Source organism: Haemaphysalis longicornis, unplaced genomic scaffold (genome assembly GCF_048455015.1).
Source record: "Haemaphysalis longicornis isolate Haplotype H1 unplaced genomic scaffold, Haemaphysalis longicornis Haplotype H1 scaffold_4, whole genome shotgun sequence".
In the NCBI taxonomy this organism is placed as follows: Eukaryota; Metazoa; Arthropoda; class Arachnida; order Ixodida; family Ixodidae; genus Haemaphysalis; species Haemaphysalis longicornis.
This window is the reverse complement of record NW_027526361.1, coordinates 106953531-106974657: the sequence shown is the minus strand read 5'-3', so window position 1 is coordinate 106974657 and position 21127 is coordinate 106953531.

Sequence of the window (21127 nt, the reverse complement as noted above, 5' to 3'; positions counted from 1 at the left end):
GGGAGGGTAGAATAGGTCCTATAGATAACATGGCAGAAGATAGAGGAGAAAATAGGTAAAGAAAACACAGCATGCAGGTGTGAACAGTTCAGCGAACATCATGGTAGTATTTTAAATCATTTCAGTGGCGCCGATCTCGTCCAGGTATCAAATAACGCCACTCGTGCTTTGCGTTGAGCTGAAGGCGAGGACGAGGTACCGCGGAGTACTTTTCAGCTGATTGGCCCTGGGCGTAGGTGCTCGATCTCCTGCACCAAGTGGCCCCTTGTGAGCATATAGGCGGGGCACCCTGACAGTACGTGTTCCATGGTTTCCTGCGAGCCGCAGTTATCGCAGTACGGATTCGAGGTTGCACCAAGTCGAAACAGGTGTGATTTCGTAAGCGCTGCGTTGAGGCGTCATGAGTGGCAATTGCGTTTAAGAAAAATTCGTCCAACGTCCCCCCCGTCCAGAGAAGAAAAGAAGGCGGTGGGTAACCTTCGTAATAAAGGCTTTGAAAAATGTCATGTTATAAGTTTTATTTCAAAGAGCTTCCCTTCATACGGTTCTCAGCGTAAGGCTTGAGGGGAGACGTCGAATAAAACGCAGAAGGAAACATGAGTCCACTGTTCACACAGAAAGTGCAATTAAAAGGAGGCAAGAGTGATTGCAGGAAGGGATGCTTAGTTATTAATCTGAGGAACGCCGGGATTTTTTCAATTTCTAAAGCTAATAAAAAAGTGAATTCACAACTCTCAGAGTGGGCGGGGTTGGGAGATTTCTTTCAGCTGTGAAAGACAAAAAATAAAACATAAAGCATGCCGGACACAACGAGTAATTACTACGGTAAGTCACTAAGCACAGCCTCGGCGCACAAGTCCTTTAACGACTGTTCTGTACGCTGTTCACTCAGAAGCTATTAATTTTTTTTTTCACACAAAAGGGCCGCTAGAAATAAAAGCTTGCCGTAATTACATTTGATCTCTGCGCATGTGATTTTTTTACTTTTCATGAACGTGCACATTAGTTCTCCTGCTGCCACTAGATCTGCCGGACACATAGCTAACGGACTCATTGTTCTTTCTAGCACGCCGAGAAAGTCGCTCAGCCTCTAACTGCGTGCCTTATATACAGATACTTTAGCGCGGATATTATTGTGTCTTTTTTTCGGTTCAGCTGTCCGAACTTTCTCCGATAAAAGCTCCCCGACGCACCAATTCCAATTCAAAAAATGTTATCATTCCGGTCTTATTTTTCGTTCCCCCGCAAGCTTGAATGTTGAATTTCACCCAAACTGCGAACGTGCTTCGGACCGTCCCATACGTAAGGCCACGCTGAAGGTGCCCCCTAAGCCCTACAGGAATTAAAGGTAAGGTAATATATTTTCTAGCCGCGCCCTTGCAACCAAGCGGCGTCGGCGTAATAGCGTTCTGCTGTCCTATGCCTGTCGTGGCCGTTGGGATGTTTGGGCAGGAAATGATGTAGGAGTTTGTGCGCTCTTTAGAGTGGATAAAGGTGAACGCTTGCAAGATGGTCTGGAGTGTGATGCTGTCGAAGACCTTTTTCCCGCCCTGAGAGAGTATTGATTTATTGTTGTTGTTTTCGAAGACACCCGTGCTTTGTGCCATTATTTGTTTTCGTGAGGCTACCCGATTGTGTTGGCGAGTGTGTATTGCTGCTCATGCTTGGATAGCGCTGGATATGCGAGTCACTTGAGGGTGTCAGGGCCCGGTGGGTGGGACCCTGAGGTGAATTGTTTGGGAGGCGCGACGGACTTCTTGCGATTCTTTCAACATTTTCTGGACTCACAGTTGAAGTAGCTTGAGCGTGAACGTGAATGGGGTAGTCCCAGGGCGAGTTTGTAAGCTGCGCTGGTGAACGGGTTCAGTCTGCCTTTTTCGGTGGTTTTCACATGATGGAATTAATGTTCGCAGGTGTTTTTTCAGCCACTTGGCTCAAAAATGTTTATGATCATTCCGTAACCAAAAATAGTTCGACGCAGTATCTTTCGAAGTTTTATGCCGTATATGCCTCCGCCGCAGCTAGACGTTTCTTGAAAACGTGTGCACAAAAGTATAGCAATTGGCGTGGTCACCCGTGCTGCAGTGTGAAAAGAAAAAATTCATGTTTGTTTAGTTTGCGTTCTACATATTATTTGAAATCTGGTGGTTTCCTTACCCTTCATCTGATTATTTTGCTAATATGGCTCTGATAAAGACACAATTACACAAGAGCATAACTACAGCGTAAGGGCCTACTGATCACTTTAACATGTCAAAGCGATGTACAATATAGGCGTATGCTGATTGTGTCTAACGGCGTTTTCTGCTTTAATGAAGTTTTATATTAGACTGGCATTTTCTATTATAATACAACATACTCTACCTGTCCACTGGCTAAGAGTGTAGCCTAGTAGCTGTGCAGATCGATATATTAAAGATTATTAGCGGTGGGAAATTGCGAGAACGCGTTTTGATGATATTCCTTAAATTTCTAAGCGCGGATCATTACATCCTTGCAGCGATATCAAGCGCCATGAGCTGGGCCCGAGTCGTGTGGAGAGACAGACATAAAAAAATTATCGAAAAAAAAATTGTGAAAACATAGCTTCGATCCCAATTCTCGTCCGCTGGCGTCTTCCAAGGATGAGAAGGTGTAGGTGCGGCAAGAAGTCGAGTTTCCCAGAAGAAGCAAGATTGCAAGACGACCTGGTGCCCCAGACCTGTTGTTCAAGTGCTAAAGTAGCACATGTAAAACTTTTTGTATAAAACAGGAAATTCACGTCCTAAACTTTGTCTTCATGGCCAGGTGTGGGATGGGGAGTGGTGGGAGGATTTTAGCTTAGTATCTCGTTGCCGGATGGTGTAATACGAACGCCCACATGGGAATAATATAAGCTACAACCAGGGTGTCGAACCGGAACCCAACGGAAACAAAAACGGGAGCAGAATCGTTATTTTTCACCGAAACTGAGCACTAATCCGAACCGTTTTTTTATGTGCAGCACTTAAGAGTCCGCTACTCTGGTTTGACGTCTTTGTCGGCCTCGTAACCGTGGAAACGAAGGCGATAGCGAAGACAGGAGGAAAACGCAGGAGGAAAGTGTGGCCAAATTGTGAGGGGGGGGGGGGGGGGGGGGGGCGGTGGTATTCCGTGGTGGAGCCGCAGAAGCCCAGCACGCACTCCGTGCTGCACGTAGAACGTCGCATAGCGGCGTGGCTCATCCGAACCACGTGACATTTGCGCGGGAGGTTCAAATACAATTTACAACAACATCCGTGGCGGCGACGCCGCGCTGCCAAGTAACGGCAGAGGAGCGCGCGCCTCCGCCATGCGTTCGCTGATCCGTCGGTCACGTCCTGAGACGCAGCAGCTATGCGCTGTGACCGAGAACACTTCAGCTCGCGCTGCGCACAAATTTCGCATTAGGGAGTATATCAATCGTCAGCCATTTTTTTTCTCCAGCCCACTGAACCCAAACCGGAACTGAAGCAAAAAATAAATACCGATTACCGGTTCGCGACGAAACGGTTCGGCCACCCGTTGTTGATAACACGCAATCAATGCAATTCCGGCTCTGTTACGAAAAAGGTTACAAAGTTCATTTTAAGTTGATATTAAGATCAACAACTTCGTAACCTTTCGCGCACTTTTCTACTTCAGATCAATCCCCCCCTCCCCTCCCCCCCTTCCCCCCCCCCCTCGCGAAACGAACCCGCACCTGCCCAGTCGGGCCCGGGCATCCGCCGACCGTAGCGTAGCGTACGCTAGCTTCTATGCTAAAACGTCCATTTATCAACGTTCCATACGTGGTCGCAACATGGGGGAAAGATACTCGCACCGATTTTGCAGTAATGCTATGTTGCTGCTGCTACTCGAGCGTGCAGAATGCAAAGCTGAACGGAAGAACTGGCACACTTTCGGCATCCTGCAGGCGATATCGAACATAAACTTTGCCCTTCCTTCATTGCGATTTTCGGTAGTAGTCAGGGTGCAGTATTGCTGCACTGCGCGAGGAAAATATCGCCACCCTAAACATGCCTTTTTGTTGTATATAATAATTTGCTTATATAATTCGCACACATGGAAAGTGTAAACGTGTTATTCGCATGAGCGGTTCAGTGGCTAAGCCGCTATGACGGATGCTTGTTCTATCACCGGCCCCCCGGGCGTTTTTTGATGTGGACGAATACGAAAACACCCATTTAGTTCATATTTCAACGCCCATTAAACATTCCCACCCTGTCAAGATTTTTTTGTCACCCTGCCATATGTGGCACGCCTCAGAGTACACACATAGATTAGGGGCATCAAACGCGGCATTATTTTTGACAGGTGTTTTTCCACAGGAAAACAAAAAGATGAGGCCCATCACACTGGTTAAATCATTCCGGACAGCGTACATGCACAAATATGGTATTTTACGCTTCCTTAATCATCAAATAAGCACCAAAAGATGGTAGATTTTCTCTAGTAGTTCCTTCCCTTGTGCGAAATTTCACATAACCAAGCATCTCTGTAATGACTCATATAATTTTTCGTTTCTCAGGACGCGTACAACGTAGAATTTAATACGGGCGATTTCTCGTCCCACGTTGAAGTCCAAAGTTTGTTTCAAAACACTTTAGTGTGCCATTGCAATACAGCTAATAAGTTTATGTTTCGTGCTTTGTCGCTACAAAACCGTACACAAATAAAGAAACATGTATCTGAGGCATGTGGTTACTACCTTGAATTTGATTTGTGAAAGCTGAAAAAAAAATCCATGACGACCTTTGTTTTTGTATTGGTTTACAAATTAGCGCAAAACGCCCGACGTATCGGCAACGTAGCACATTTCTTCAAATTCAACCGTTTTGCCCCAATAAATAACATTGACACAGAGAGTGGTGACAAAATTAATAAAAAAATTGAACTCCTTAGCCCGTTTAGATTCAGCAAAACAGGAACTGACATTCTGGCAATTTCTGAAAATAAGTTAAGGTTGTAACTTTTATTGGAAAGAAGTACTACTTGAAATGAGAAAGAAATGTGGCAACTCGTTTGAAGGTATGCAAACTCGCGACCGAAAAAAATCTGCGGCGGTAGCTGCACAATACCTTGCGTTTTACAGGGGTAAACGTTTTGAGTTTTGTGGGATTTTTTCAACGCCTCTGTTGTTCGAGCCGGCTTTGGAACTTCTTTTTTAGAAAAAGAAAAGCTTTTTTCCTTCCTTTAACTTACGATATCTTATTATATGCTCCAAAGATGCCATTTTCATTTTTTTGTTCAAATTAAAAATATCGACTGGACACAGCAGCCCCGTACTTCTAGTGAAAACACTCCGCACTAGCCTCTAAGACGAGATCAGGGCTGGGCGAAAAATTGGCTTGTGAATCGCAACCACTTCGTCTGTTTCCTCTAATTTCTAGCGCAATTTATTACCGTCTTCTTTCAAATTGCACCAGTCTTATTGGTAAAAAGCAGTATCTTGAATTTTTGTTTGTATTTTGTTTTTACGGTTCCTTTAAACAGCTAAACTTTTTTCTCACTTCGCTGCTGATTCAACTAAGCGTACCGGTTTAATAGACGATATAGTCGAACCGGAACTAAACCGGAACGAAATGAATTCTCCCGGACTCGAACCGCAACCGAACCTGTATTTTTTTCGTTTCGACGCACTGCTTATAAGATACTCGCTGCCTTTGCAAGTGTACACACACACACGCACGCACGCACAAAAAAGTACGAGTAAACTGACGCGCATAAATAATAAAAATTCAACTGACTGCAGCGGTTATCCCTTTTAACGACGTCGCCGAGAAGGCACGTGTGAGTAGATATGAATATATTTATTAATTATCCTTTTTCGTTTGCGGCGTGTGAACTGAGTGACAAACATTAGTCATACGGACTCCTACCACCGAGACATTTCGCTGCAAAATCACAGGTGACCATATAAGAAGAATGCAGCATAAGGCCATCTTCAGACATTGTTTTCAGCGAAAACTAGGTTAACCATGTACGCTAAACCTAAGCAAAGCCCGTCTAGTCATCCCGTTTGAAACGTTGTGAACGACGTTTCAAGCCTTTGCTTGTCTTACCGTAAAACACATAAGAACAGCCCATTTATATACTAACCAAGCGTTTTCTTACTCCAGTGATGCGAGAACTCAGTAGCTCTCACTAAGCTTTGTTAAGTGGAATTGTGTAACCAAGGTTCGATCTTCTCACGAATAATGGGGGGGAGGGGGGGGGGGGGCATGTTAACGTAAAGCCAACTCCCTCTTGCACCTTTTTATTTTCACGCTGACTTCAGGAAATCTTTCTTTTATGTAGAACATTCGTTCTGTGACCACATCATATTTCAACACTCCGGACTTGTTCTCGGCGAAGGAAACAGGCTTTCTCTATCCGCTACATCACCAATAAATCGATCTCATTTCCATCTGAACAGATGTTTCGTGTCGCCAGTTGCGGCGAGTACTAAAAACGAAAAGTGCCGCGGCGATTCGGTTCGAAACGTGAGAAGACTGTAATGAAAAGAGAGGGACATGTTGCCCAGCAAAGAGAATTAAAAGCCGCACTCGGAGCCGAATTCGTGCATAGTTAATCAAGCAAGCGGACTCCGGCACGGATGTTCTAGCGAGAGGCAGCAGCCCCAACCTCTTGACGTTAGGCTCACCCACGAACGCCGATTTTAAAACGGGCGTTCGATGGGTCCTGCATGTTTGCTTTTACACAAAACGAATTCGGTTAATTAATGAAGTTTCTGAATTAAGGAACGGCGTACCATCGGCACGCAGCCTGTTTTACCTACTAGTACAAATTCTGATACGGGAAAATAAAGTGTCGCGATTTTAAGCGGCAAATGGTCAGTCTTAGAGTGTCGACCGCACAAAAGCACCCATTTGTGTGGTCCTTCAAAGCGACTGTACTTAATTTCTCTCGAAAGTTTCCCACTAAATTGGCTCTTTGTTCGTAATAAAAACGAATGAACACCGCCACTGCATGTTGGATTTTCTCCCGGGTAAAAAGCAAAACAAATACAGAGCAGTGTTTTTTCGCGATAAAAACGAATTAACACCGCCACTGCATGTTGGAATTTCTTCGGGTAAAAAGCAAAAAAAAAAATACGGCGCAAGTCCGCAATGTGAACATTGTGTCCGCAATACCTAGGAAGCATTTATCGGCATGGCTGGTGCCGAACAGGGGAACTGCATCCTGAAATGCATTGAGCAAACATTTTATCGTTGAACAACTATTCATTAAAGTCGTTCCAAACAATGTTCCCCAGCAAACATCAAGCGATGTTGGTGGAATCATTTCTTCACATCGTTGGCGAACCAGATCCAGATGCCCTTGTAGCTGCTACATGATTTATTGGTGAATTGGTAGTATTGGAGACGCTCGCTATTGCAAAGAAGTGTCGTTACATTACACGGCAGCCGGCAGGATTTTCACATTGTTCCTACAGTAGATTTAAATAAGTTATTAATATTATCCTAATTATTCAACACCACAAATGCTGAAGCTAAGTTCTGCTGAATTTCAGAAACCACGACAGCGCTTATGTACAAATGGCTTTATTCTCAACTGCGAGAATTCTCCGTGAATTCGCCATCCTTGCCTGAAGTCTTGCCCAAAGTCTTGCCTGAAGTCTCGCCATCCTTGCCTGAATGACAGTTTTGCGATGTTCTTCCGGCTGACAAAGGGTCTGGGTGCGCATCTGTCATTTTGACAATCCATGACATTTAACATACGATTGGTAACGCTTACTGTTTTTAAAGCTACTTCAGGTGCATTGTTCTTGGTAGGCACTGAATAACTAAACGAAATGTAACGAACGTGACGATGTAGACGTACTAGCCATGGTATCTCAGTGGCTAAGGTGTTTTAACCGGGTTTTAACCGTGTTTTATATTCGGGTTTTATAATGCCTATATTTCAATGAAGCTTGGCTGGACGGAAATGTCCAGGCTGGACCAGAATTGTCTGGACCAGAAATGTCTGAAGTTTGGCTGGACCAGAGAAGCTTGGCTGGACCAGAAATGTCTGAATTATCCACAAATTTGATATCTTGAAGTTCGATTTGGCGAGCTTTTACTATAATTTTTGTGCGAGCATTCTTCGAATTATGGCGGGGTGGGTGAATCGAGTGACAGGCAGACCAAAACTGTACCGTTTTTGTTGCGCGAGAGAGACTCGTCGTTGATAAAACTGCCGGTGTTCGTCAAGACACGCTCTGCGCAAACAAGAAGTCCTAGCGAAACTTTTATGAGAAAACTTTCGGCATCGTAAGCTGACGGGCCGTACCCATAGTTGTTAACGCACATTCCTGTTCAGCTGTTTTAGGTGGCTGCTTTAGCGTCCTAAGGCTTCATGTAAGATTTTTTTTGTATGTTCTATTTTTGATCCAAGTTTATTCTGCTTCTCTTGGACGTTACGTTTAACGCAGTCTCTTCTCTTACGTGGCGTTCGTTACACACCGCAAAATTTTGAACAGGCAACTTCAAAATTAAACACTCCCTTGCAAATTTGCATGCGTGTCACGGATTCCCTTAAAAATAGTTTTGCTGCTTTCCTTAAAAATTGCTGTGACGGCGTTGTTTTAGGGGTAATATAACCAATATTCAAATATGGAGGCCCCGGGACTGTTGTTGATATAAGCGCAAAGCGGTACGTTACGGACGGGAGCAAGATTTTTTGAAGGGAATAGCCAAAAGTGGCGTACGTATTAAAATGCATCAACGGAAGGGTTAGCTAAACGATGCCGAGAGAAAGGCGTAAGGAATTCGGGCCGAGAGTAAATGTTTGCGCACCCATAGTATGCGTCTGCGACCTGTCCCCGCAACAAACACGCTCCGAAAGATACGATGTGGGCATCAAAACAAAACTATCCAGCGCAAGAGTGTGCGCAAACGCAAGTGCAAAGGAATCGCAAAAAAAAAAAAAAAAAAACTCGAGGTCCGCATACAATCCCTGCCTGCAAGCATCTACGAGCTGTAGCTTCCCGCAACGCGCAGTCGTTGTGTGGCAAAGCCCCTCTAAAAGGCACCTCTTTGTTTTAGTTGCAGCCCGGGGATTGGTTCCGCGTCACTGCTGTGCACAGCGCCCCCAAAGAATAACGTTACGCCGACACAAAGGCGAAGGACGCAGTGGCAGGGAAGGTCGCAGGCGGGGCCGGTTAGTGGCAGAAGGCTCGGCTAGCGGGTTATAATAGCGCACAAAGAAAAAACACGCACAAGAAACAACGCTCTGCCACTGATGTGTCCATATACCCTCAAGAGGAGCGACTGGGCCTCTCTTGTCTTGTTCTCCCCGCGTGTCCGACGCTGGCTGATAGGACTTGTCCTTCCCTGCGAGGACGATAACATTATCCCAGGATTGGGAGCCGCGCAGGAACTCGGGCCCCGGGTCTGAGAGTGAGGACATGCGAGCGGGATCGCACACGCGGACCACGGTCACTCGCTGCGAGGGTGCGTGAAACGACCCGTTCTAAAGGCACTGCCATGGCCAGGCCATTACAAGCCAGCAGTTGATTTCTGGGGAAACAGAAGCGAATAAGGCGCCTACGAAGGAAAATGTTTTTGAGCAGATTGATTGTGTGCAGCGATATGGCCGGAATCGCAAAGCTGCAGTTCGCGTGAAAAGCGAACTTCCCAACCGCACCTGACTGTTTGGTCATTAAAGGCGCATGCGCAGATGAGGACACCGAAACACAGTCGCTTCAAAGTTTAGTAAGGACCTTTCATTAGAGAACTGTCTCGCGCAGTGGCTCGCATGGACCGAATAAAATGCAGTGGATTTCGAATGCTTCTGTTTAACACACTTGCAGTAAGCGCATTCAAAATAAAATCTTCAGATTCGAAGGAATGTTTGCTTACTTCGTGTTTCTTTAGGGTGAAAGTTATAGGTGCCTATGAGACCCCCTTTAGTTGGTGGTCGGATCAGTCACCTTCCACCGTATATTTAGATACAAAAATAAATAAATAAATAAATAAATAAAATAAGTAAATATATAAATAAATAAATAATAGAAAATAGAGGAAGAAATTAATAAAAACAAGTGTAGGTGCGCAAATAAATAAATGCACAAGCACATAAACAAATATGTAAATACTATGAAGACACAAATGAAAAATAAATGACATCACTTATAACGCCGGAACTATTGTTTAATAAACTTTGTCACCAGGCACAACGTACGTTACCGATTCTTTCAGTACGCTTTCTTTGAGTACGCTCACGCTTTCCGACACACTGCTGGATATTCTGTAAGATAAATGTATATTTTATAAAAGCTAATTCGAGCCGCGAGAATGGCAGGCGAATCTCACACGATAAATGCGTACCCAGATACCTGATACAAAAAAAAAGGACAAGGAAGAAAATACGCCCTACTTCAATTCTTCATCGCTATAGCGATGTTTTTTTTATTTCGTACCTGCGTAAATAAACTTTTTATAATGTCAGTTATGATTCGCCCTACACTTTAGAGAACCACCATTACAATGTTGTAGCGCAGCCAGTTGCTGCGTGATTGGAAAGCGGCACTCTTCCCATAATTCCCATGGTAACACGCGGTTGCAGCGTCACTTTCTTCTGCAGTATATTTTGCAAGAAACTCTATGCTCTCTATATTTGCTGTGCAACGACCGGTGCAGAGGACAGTAACAAACTTGAAAATACGAGAGCCTTGATTGAAAAGGCTTCACAAAACACATTTCGGAAATTTCCCGTGAGACCAGCAAAAGTAGGCTATGAGTTCTTTTGTACTATAAAGTGATGCTTCCTGTTGTAGGTGAGAAGGAGGGAGAGAAGCTTAAGTTATGCTGTTGTGGAAAGTTGAACCACTGCACAAGCAATTCCAGATAGGGACAAAAGGCAGGAGAGTGAACAAAGCTCTTTATTAGTTTTTTACTCTTGTGTCCGTCTACATTGCTCGTGCTGCGGTTCAGCATGCATCACCAACTCATCCACACTTTTACGTTGCTATACTGCGCCAACTCATGGCTGCTCGAGGCGGCAGCTATACTCGGGTGAAAGTTAAGAGCGGGAATATCCCATGTATTCCTCCGCCGAAGCAACGGATTTTGATGTCAACCCTCGCGCGAGTTTTGAATGGAGATAGCGTTTAATGCGTGACGCCGACTGTTTTTTCCCACGTAGCTTTTTTTGTCGTAGCTGAAACAATTTATAAAGAGATGAAGTCCGAAACATCACGTAAACGCCTCGCGCCACGCTCGAAACTACTCGCAGTAACGCACTCTTTGTGCCGCGCGGAGGAGCATCCGGATGCGGTGATTAGGCGCAGGTGCAACTTCCATTGTCGTTCTTAAGTTGGTGAAGGGAAGTATGTGCGTTGCCCATCTTCCTCCCTTTTTAATTAAAGAGAAAGCTTGCTTGACGGCACCGATGGCGTCCTGTAGAAAAACTAAAGCCCTTCCCCATAGACGGTTTGGTCGACCGAAAAGCTCTCATAAGATTTTGGACACACTGCGTGTGCGTGAAACCGGGTTTCCATTGTGTCAAAACGGTTTCTTGAAACCCACCAAAAAGGAACGGCTCCAGATAAGGCAATACACACATCGATCATAAAGGAGGAGTGCAACAGCGTACCTTTATCTCATAAACCACGCATCGGTGTACATTTAGATAGTTCGTTGGTGAGTTTACTTAGTGCGCGAAAAATCTTGGCATGGGTTCGTTCTTTCTCTTTGGGTCTTTGATGGTTTGACGATCGATTCGACGCACTTTCAGCGAAGGTTAGACGCACTTTTAGCGAACGTTTTGACTTAGTTTTGATGTAGTTTTGCCGGAAGAAAGCTTTTGCGCTTCTCTCAGCTTTTTAGAAAGAGATAGTAAAGTTTTTTTTTTCGGGAGGAAGGTGGATTAACAGCTGTTTGGACCCTCCTACCGTCTCCGACGTGCAGTGAGGTCATCTCACAAGCCAAGTTAACCCTATCTTCCCTCTGGACGACATTGCCTTTCTACCCTCCCAACGTTGGCTCGAGGGACTGCGTAATGGGGAGACGAACCGTGACGGCACCAATGAACGCCGTTAGCAGCGCCAGGGAAGAAGCGCCGAGTTCATTAGTGGGGAAGACGCCGGTGTGCCGTGTTTGCGCGGGGCCTCGCACCTAGCTTGAAATGGCGCGGCCTGCCTACAAGCACCCGTTGAAGCGATGAAGGCAGTGTGGACTGTTGAAAGCGACGCCATGTTTCACACAACACGTTTTTTCCTCGCTACACGAGCTGTTAGTTTCCTGTATAGTTATTTCAGTGCAATATCTGAAATGTTACGATGACGTAGACCGGAAAAGTAATCAATCGTCACTTCCTTGCAAAGAAAAAATTGCTTCTCTTCATGGGAGAGAGATACAACCTGAGAAAGACGTCACTGCGAAATCTGACTGGGCTCCCTATCGCTACCAAAGTTCTCTGTGACATGACTGGTGCAGGAAGAGTGATGCATGAATGACCAGAGAGGGATCTATTTTGTTTGAACACCAAGACAGTGGTTTTAGAGAAATTATTAGAAGTAACCCAAATCCAAACGAATATCGCTGTTATGGCGACAAACCGCGCGAATAACCAACTCTACAGAGAGCCTCACATTCTTCCGCTGCGCTCCTTTGGGGAGGACAACGCATCCGTACAGGAGGAGTTTTTAAAGGGACGGGCCACCGATTTTTGTCGCCTATATGTTTTCTAGCTCATATGAAAGCCGGCGTTTATATATCCCGGCAACCACAAGCAATTTATTACAAATTGGCGAGAATAATTTTAATTTGGCACCAAACTTTCTGAAATGGGAAGGATGGCGGTTCGTAGTGTAAAAACTTGACACTACAATATGTGTCCCGGTCACTTGACCTGCAAAGCTAGCAGCCACTGTAACTGCTGAAACGTTTATCCGCTTATTGAAAACCTTTTAGCATGACTATTTGTATAAGTTTAAATTGTAAATGTATTTATAAACATGATTTTGAAAATTTTAAGGCACGCCGGCCGCCGCCGTTTGGTTGCTCTAAGTATGGCTAACTGAGAGCCTCCATGCCAAGATTCAACGGCTGCGTTCAGTAAACAGACCCAGGGAACGAGCTTTGACAATTCTGTCTGAGTCAAGGGTGTTTCGTCTGCCGAAATATTCGAATTCAGATTCCAAATAAGCTAACGGCCGCTGAAAAAAAAAAAAAAATAGGCGCGCCCTGGGAGAATCTGACTGCCGACCTCCACAACGTGGAGCGACATTATATCTATCGTCCATCCCAACAGATGGCGCCTTCATGCAAAATAGAATAGTGAATTAAAAAAACCACATAAAGGTATTAGAAAGCCTGCAATCCACACTTTTTTTAGCTGGGGACAAGTTTTTAAATATCACTTTTCATCTCCCATACAGACAAAAGTTTGTTGCCGTGGTACTGTATGTTATGGTTGCCAGTATTATTTTTGGGAGGTCACATACGTATCTTTGATTTAAAAATTTCGCTTTAAAATATTTTAGTTCAATGCCGTTATCAGCAAAACCGTTTCTTGTTAAGGTGCTTTAAGGGCTGCCTTTTCATTTGGGATAGAGAACATATACTCGACAAAAATTGGTTGTCTGTCCCTTTAAGTGAGCGGCACGTCAAGGGGAGCTTCCACGGAGCGACTCCTCCTTGTTAGTTTTTCCTAGTGACGTCATGCGTCCGCTGGTGTCGTGGCCGCCATTTACCGCACAAATTCGAAAACTGAGGTGAAGTGCATTTTCAAGTGCCGTTTCATTTTCATTGCAGCGATCTTAAAGCGTATCGGCCTTGCTGACACCTCAGACGGTTTACAAGATCCACCAGGCCGACTTGGGCGAAGCACATCTTCCCTCCTCCACCACCACCAGCTGACGCATGGACAACTGGCTGTTGGGCATCGGCAAGCAATGTTCCCCCCATTTTTCTTTTCGAGAATTGAGAAAAAGAACAATGGTTTCTTTTGTATTATCGGTTGCTTTGCAGCGAAATAGATGTTCGTGATTTCGTATGCCTTGTGAGGCTGCTGCAGTACCTGATCAATACGACAAGAGTAAGCGGAGATGCTGCAGATTCATTCGACTCCGCTCGACGCCATTGATCGCGTTGGGCGCAGCTGCATGCTGCTCAGAATCAGCGGCAAGAACGTGATGCTGGACGTGAAGAATGTTTATGGGATACGATGACGAGTGGCGTTGGCCGGACTTCGGCCACATCACGGACGAAGAAACTCTAGATGAGGACTTGGGCTACGTTATTATTTGCACCTCCGTACTAGATGGACTACATTGTTGGGTGCCCGTCCCCCACATACACGACGCAACAGGCCAAGGCCATGAAGCCAATCCTTCTCGAGGAAGTTTACAAGATTACGGTTGATCACAAGGGCAAGACCAACTTTTACACGTTGGCCGTGATCCGTGACTGCAGGCGAAAACTTGCAGATTTTCGCGTGCTATAAGTTGGGCAAGTAGATGTCGAAGTAGCGATGGATGCGTACCGAGCGGGCGATCTGCCCAGTCCCTCTTAATCATAATTGCTTAATTAAATATCTGAAATACTGTTCCTAGACGCATGAACGAACGCGGAAAAGTCGCTATTCCACAAAAAGAACACCTCTACCATCCGCACGCTGACATACCTAAGTAAAGCCAAAAGGCGTGTAAAATTTAGGAAACTGGCACCCTGTTGAAGGAACTTGTAACAGCAGATAGTCAGGACGAAAGAAAATTCACACTGCTTGTTGTTACCACTAAGTTCAAAGGTATAAAATGAAATGTGACTTTAGCAATGGGAGTTGTGGTGCATCGAACGACAGGTTGGCTTAATATTTCCGACCTAGTTATAGACACCTTAACCGTAAAGGACTCGGTTATTATAGGGGAATTTAGTATCAAAGAAAAGGCGGATGTTAGAGTAAGTACTAGATAAGCACTAATACTGTAAGTACCAGATGCAAATAGTTAGGCACGGGCATCAGCAAAGAGCCAACTAACTACAACTCAGTGTGCGTAGATTTTGTGCATAAAACGGGGCCATTTGTTTGAACTCTTTCCCTCCTTTTTATCTTTCCCTATTTTTGGATTGGAAAAACTTTTATTGGTCCCGCAGTAAAGTCTGCTTGCAGACTTCAGACGTGGCCTACGTCGTCTTCCTGACCCCAACCGCAGCCGGAGCCCTGCTAGCCGTTCCCGGCCCGCCGGACTCCTGCCGAGCCAGTGCCACGATGACCCGCTGGACGGCCTCGATTTGTAGGTCTTGGTTTCCTTGCCGCGTTCCTTCTTCCATCGCCGGCCGTAACTTCCCTGATACTGACTCCGTTGGGAAATTGATGCAGTCCCAAACTATGTGTTCGAGCGTTGTTATTTCCTTTCGACACACCCTACACTTGTCGTCGGGGTGTGCTTCTGGGTACATCTTGTGCTTGAGCGCTGGGCTCGGGATCGTTCTTGTTTGTAGTTGCGTGTATATGACGGCCTGCTCCCGGCTGAGCCCTTTGCAGGGCGGCGGTAGCGTTCGTCTGGCCATCCTGTAGGCCTTCGTGATCTCGTGGAAGCTTGTCATGCGATCCCTGGTACTGAACCACAATCGTTCGCAGGCTCCTTTCCCTAATAAATATTATACATGTGGCCTCTCATTCAACATTCGCGCGCCAGTTCTGTCGCTTGGAGAATTCCTTTCCAGCCTCGAGGTGGGCCCCGCTTACTGTCAACTTCTTCTTGTTGGTTTTATGGCTTTTTGTGCTTCTCTTTTAGCGCTCTCTTTTACGCTGGCTACGTAGTTATGCGAAATGACAACCTGTGCACCACCAGGGTAGCAGAGTGGATACCGACGCACTGGCCTAGAAGGAAGGGAAGGCCAATAACTCGATGGAGAGAAGAAATAAGAAAATCCGGAGGCGAAAAATAGACTCCAACAGCGCAGGACAGAGCGGTTGGAGGTCAATGGTCGAGGCCTTCGTCATCAGTGGACCTTGTAGGCTGTCGTTGATGGTGATATATATACTAGCAAACCTGAGTTGCGGCTGTGTGCTTCCAACTTATTCAACCTTCTAAAAGTACCATAACCACCTCTACACAGTATTTAGGCATAAAGCAATCGTTACTTCGAATATTGACTGTGGGACCATATTTTGCATAACATTTAGAGGCTTTAAGCAATGAGTCGTCAAAACATTGTAGGGGTCGAATAGCCGGGCCTGCCACAAATTTTTTCCCGGCATTTTCTCACCAACAGGAAGTCGCTATCAGTCACTGAAAGTCCGCTTTCCTAGTGCGGTTTGTCGCACCCTTCCGAATCGTCCCTGTCTCCCGCTTTGTTGCGCTAACCGCTCGCCGTGAATGGAGCTTCGCATCAAATGACCGGAGAACGTTGCCGCCAGCGACACCTGATTTATGGAACCTTCGGCTTCCTATCGCGTCCCTCCGAATGAGTAACGACCGGAAATGTACCCGGCCGATGCCGCTATATTGAGATTCACGAGTTCCACTCCTACAAACACCAGCACTGCACCTCCGGATCCGGTACGTCTCGCTCACTCCATCCACGTCTACTTTGTCTTTTTCTTCTCGTAACCTTGCCTTCATTCTTGCTACCCGACTATCCGTCAGGATTTTGGGAGTTGTACTTTGAATTTCCTTCTTGCTGGAAAACGTATCTAAGTGAATGTTAGTCTACAATGCAAACACACATTGTAATGGACATTACAAGCACAAATTGGATAAAACGCGTTTTGATTTCGTGGAACCAAGCCTCAGTGCTGCTCGAAATTAAATTTGTATAGAACTGTTTAATTTACCGCGCAGATGTACGTGTGTGCGTGTCACCTGGACAGCATCGCTCTATAGAAAATGACAGAGTTCTTGACAGCACGCAGGTTTTCAACAGGTACGACTAGGCGTCTGCCAAAACAACAAGCATAGACGCAAGTAGACTGCACATGAACGCCTTCTTTCCCCGGCCCGCTGGTGCGCATTCTGCTCAATCCGATGTAAGAAATATTAAACGTGTTCTTGAACCGCGCTGTGTTAAAACTTAAGCAGATAAGAGAACATCACACAAAGATGGAACGATGCGCGAACTATCAACTGATTTATTTTCCACAACACACACTAATATACACAAGAAAACAGGGGTGCAAATCACCGTGGTGGCTCAGTGGCTAAAGCGTTGCGTAGCCAAGCACGAGGTCGCGGGTTTGATTCGCGGCTTCGGCGGCCGCTTTTCTGGTGAATGCGAAAAGCAAAAACGCCCGTGTGTACGAGATTTCGGCGCACGTAGATCCCCAGGTGGTAAAAATTAATCCGGAGCCCTCCACTACCGTTCCTAACCACTTGTGCAAGAACTCAGCAGCAAGGGCTTTAATGTGCGGTTTCAATGGATTCCATACCATGTTGGCGTCAAGGGCAATGAGAACGCTGATCAGTTGGCACGGAACGCGCTGCAATGTGCACCGACTGTTGAGGTTTCCGGCGACCACTGAAACGACTTCAGGCGAACAGTCGTCGAACATTTCAAGTCCTTGGGAGATCCTTACGTCGTGTCTTAGGACACCGCCCGAGAGGGGATGCATCAAAAACCCCAAAAAGGGAAAAAAAGAACAAAGGAATGAAAATTTGAAGTGCGCGCCAGGAGCACACCAATAAGAGAACACCAGCGCCTAAACCCCGAGGCATCAAGGTCAAATACGGCAGCGCGCTGGTCACAAATTAGAGAACGCCGCGCAGGAGACCAGTGGCGCGATTACCATATATAGGCAAGAAACGAGAAGCAAGAAACCAGGAGGAGGTAGGAGCACGTGCGCTTCATTGAACGAGCCAGGGGGACGCGGCCAGGTTATCGACCATGCCATCCGAGCCTGGGCAGGAGCGGGCCGACTTCGCATCGGCACCACGAACCTGTGTCTTCGTGGCCCCAGCGACGGCGGTCGGGCACCTGCAGCTAACGTCCACGCTCCGTCGACCTTCGGTTCGACTGCCCCGAAAGGCTGCGATCGTGCCGAGCCTACCTGGGACCTCCAGCGGCAGCGGTTACGAGGGGGTAGCCACCGAGGAAACCTTAGGACGCGCGGAGCCCACGCCGTCCAAGGAACGGCCGCGTGCATCGAACGCCGGCATCAAGGACCTACAGCGGGAGCGGCTACCAGGGGGTAGCCACAGTGGAAGCAAGTCAGGACGCGCGGAGCCCACGCCGTCCAAGGAGTGACCGCGCGCATCGAACGCCGGCACCGAAGCGAGACGATGACGGCTACAACCGAGTCGCGGCCACGCAAGGGTGCGACACGTCAGCGCTGACGACCGGGTAGGCCAGTCCAAAAGGGACGCAGTCATAAGACACAACTAGAAGGTTGTGGTGGTAGAGAGACCACTTAGGACGTGACGAAATGAGCTGATTTGAGCTAGTTGTGTAGAACTTTATTGTAGAGACGTTTGGGCTTTGCCTTGAGTTGTATTTTGTGTTTTTTAGTGAGTGTAATGTTTAGCGGTTTTTGTGTAATTTTCTTGAGTGGTTTGTGTTAGGTTTTTCGAAGTGTACATTAAGTGTATGTTTTGTTAAACACGTCAACGGCTTTCCTGCGCCCATCTGTCTGAGCTGGTAAAGACAACCTCACCACCCGTTCACGTGACCCCCTATCATCAGCCTTGCATCACAAAGGGACTTACGAGGTCAGAGGCAAGATTCCTGCACCGCATCCGAACGGGCTCAGCGAAGACCCCAGCATGGCTATTCAAGGTGGGCCTCGTGCGATTTGCCTCTGTGTCCGTCATGTGCTGTGATAGGGGATGTACACCACTATGTAAGGTGTAGCCCAGAGCGGGATGTCGAGCGGACTGCAATGCTCTCTGCAGTTCGAGAGTTGGCAGCCCCACACAACACCCTGGACCACATCGACTTCCCAAGGGGTCATTGGATAATGCGCAGGGACGTGTCGCACCTTTTACTAAGCTTTCTTCAGTAGACGGAAAAAGCGAACTCGCGGTGAAAGGGCCCTAACATAAACTAATTAGGAGGAGTTTGGGCGGAGCAATTGCTGGGCCATTCAGCCAGGCTAACCCCGCCTGATCCTACGCAATAACCACCACCATCACCACTACGGCGCACATCATCGCCCGCGTTGCGTCGGCGCGTTAAAACCTACAATCAATCAATCAATCAATCAATCAATCAATCAATCAATCAATCAATCAATCAATCAATCAATCAATCAATCAATCAATCAATCAATCAATCAATCAATCAATCAATCAATCAATCAATCAATCAATCAATCAATCAACATTGTTCTACACTGTGCAAACCTAAAAGCTATGAAGTGGTAACATGAAAATGCCAACCCTTCAAAACCCCTTTCCTCTGAGCTCCTCTGCTCGTGCTTAAGTATTTCCACCTCACTATCTGTGAGGGTCACTGACGGCATGCTTACGCATTCACCTGTTTTTATAATGGCGAAGGCTTCTAGTAGCTCCCTTTCTATCTTTTTCTTGGCTCGGCCGATGATACTTGTCTTAGTGAAACCTGGAACGCTGGGGCACTGGCGGCACGAAGAAAATGGCCAGAAAGACTCTGTGGGTATGTGATTTGCTGCCACTTGTTCCTATGTTCTCTATGTCTCGGGTTGACGCAGCGGCCCGACTGTCCAACATGTCACTTTCCGCATGGTAATGGTAGATGGTACATTATTTCATTTATACATTCTACGATTTGTTCTCGAGTTTATTAGAGTAGGCGTCTGGGTGTTTTCGCGCATCGTTGACGCTTTTACAATGACCTATCAATTTTCTCCGCACTGCAAACACAGCTTGAAGATTATGTCTTGCTGCGATCTCTCTTTTAAGCCCATGCACCACTTTATGGATATACGGTAGGGCAACCGGTCCCGTTTTCTTCTTTGACCTCTAACCTTCCACTGTGATGTCCTTCTTCAGTACTGTCTTTAACATCTTTCTGGCCACTGCCGCTAACAGAGCGTCAGGAAACCTGATTGAGCTTTAATACAGCGCGGTTCAAGAACATGTATGACCAACGAGCCCCCGTTTTAGCCAGCCTTGCGCAACAATATTAAAGGAAAACCGAAATTATTAAAAATTAAACTAATCGGGAAAAAACCTCCGAGCGCATAGCCCCTATTTAGTGGGATTTGGTCACCAAACCAGATGCTACTGTTTTAGCTAGCGGACAGGCCAGCTCAAACTGAACAGCGGAACCCGTTGCAAGTTTTGAGACAGATTTTTTTTTGCCTCGTTAATTACAAAAGCACATTGAAGAAATAATACTGGTCCGGCCCAAATTCTCTCATTTAGATTTGATGGTTTTGTATGCACGTCGCTTCTACGCGTAGGCAAACACGACTCTCGCATTTAAGAATTACCAAGTCCCCGTTCGTATGCAAAGTTCAGTAACTCCAAACTGCATACGCTAGCAAGGTAATGAGAAGCACCCTGGCCGTAGTGCCAGGGAGAGTAGCGGGCAGTCCTTTATTTGCGTTATCAATTTCCGATATTCTGCACTCGGTGCCTTCTTTTCATGCTGATTTCGAATCTGTAGCTCCTCGGATTTGCAGCACATGCACCAGCTCAAGGAATGAGGTAAAGGTTCGGAAGTCGGAGGGTCCAGCGGCCCTGACCGATAGCGACGGGCAACCCTCGATTCTCTAATAGAGTTACGTGTATATGTCTGTTTGAATGACGGAAATTCTTAATAGCACCGCACCGATGCGTAAGTAAATAGTTGGCAACTCTCAAGGTCATGCCCAGACAATAGTGTGTATACTTGTTGGCGGTATTGTGCATGGTATAAAGTGTAGTGCATGCTATAAATCAACTGTGCACTATTTCTTGCTTGATTGCTTACCCGCCGCGTTGGCTCAATGGCTAAGGCGTTGCGCTGCTGAGCACGAGGTCACGGGTTCGATTCCCGGCCACGGCGGCCGCTTTTCTGACGGAGGCGAAAAGCAAAAACGCCCATGTCTACGAGATTTCGGCACACGTACGTTAAAGATCCCCAGGTGGTCAAAATTAATCCGGAGCCCTCCACTACGGCGAGCCTTATCACCTGCGTTGCGGCGGCGCGTTAAACCCTACAATCAATGAATGATTGATTGATTGATTGATTGTTTGCTCGCTCCATTGATTTCTGGCTTTCCCAGTAAAACGGAA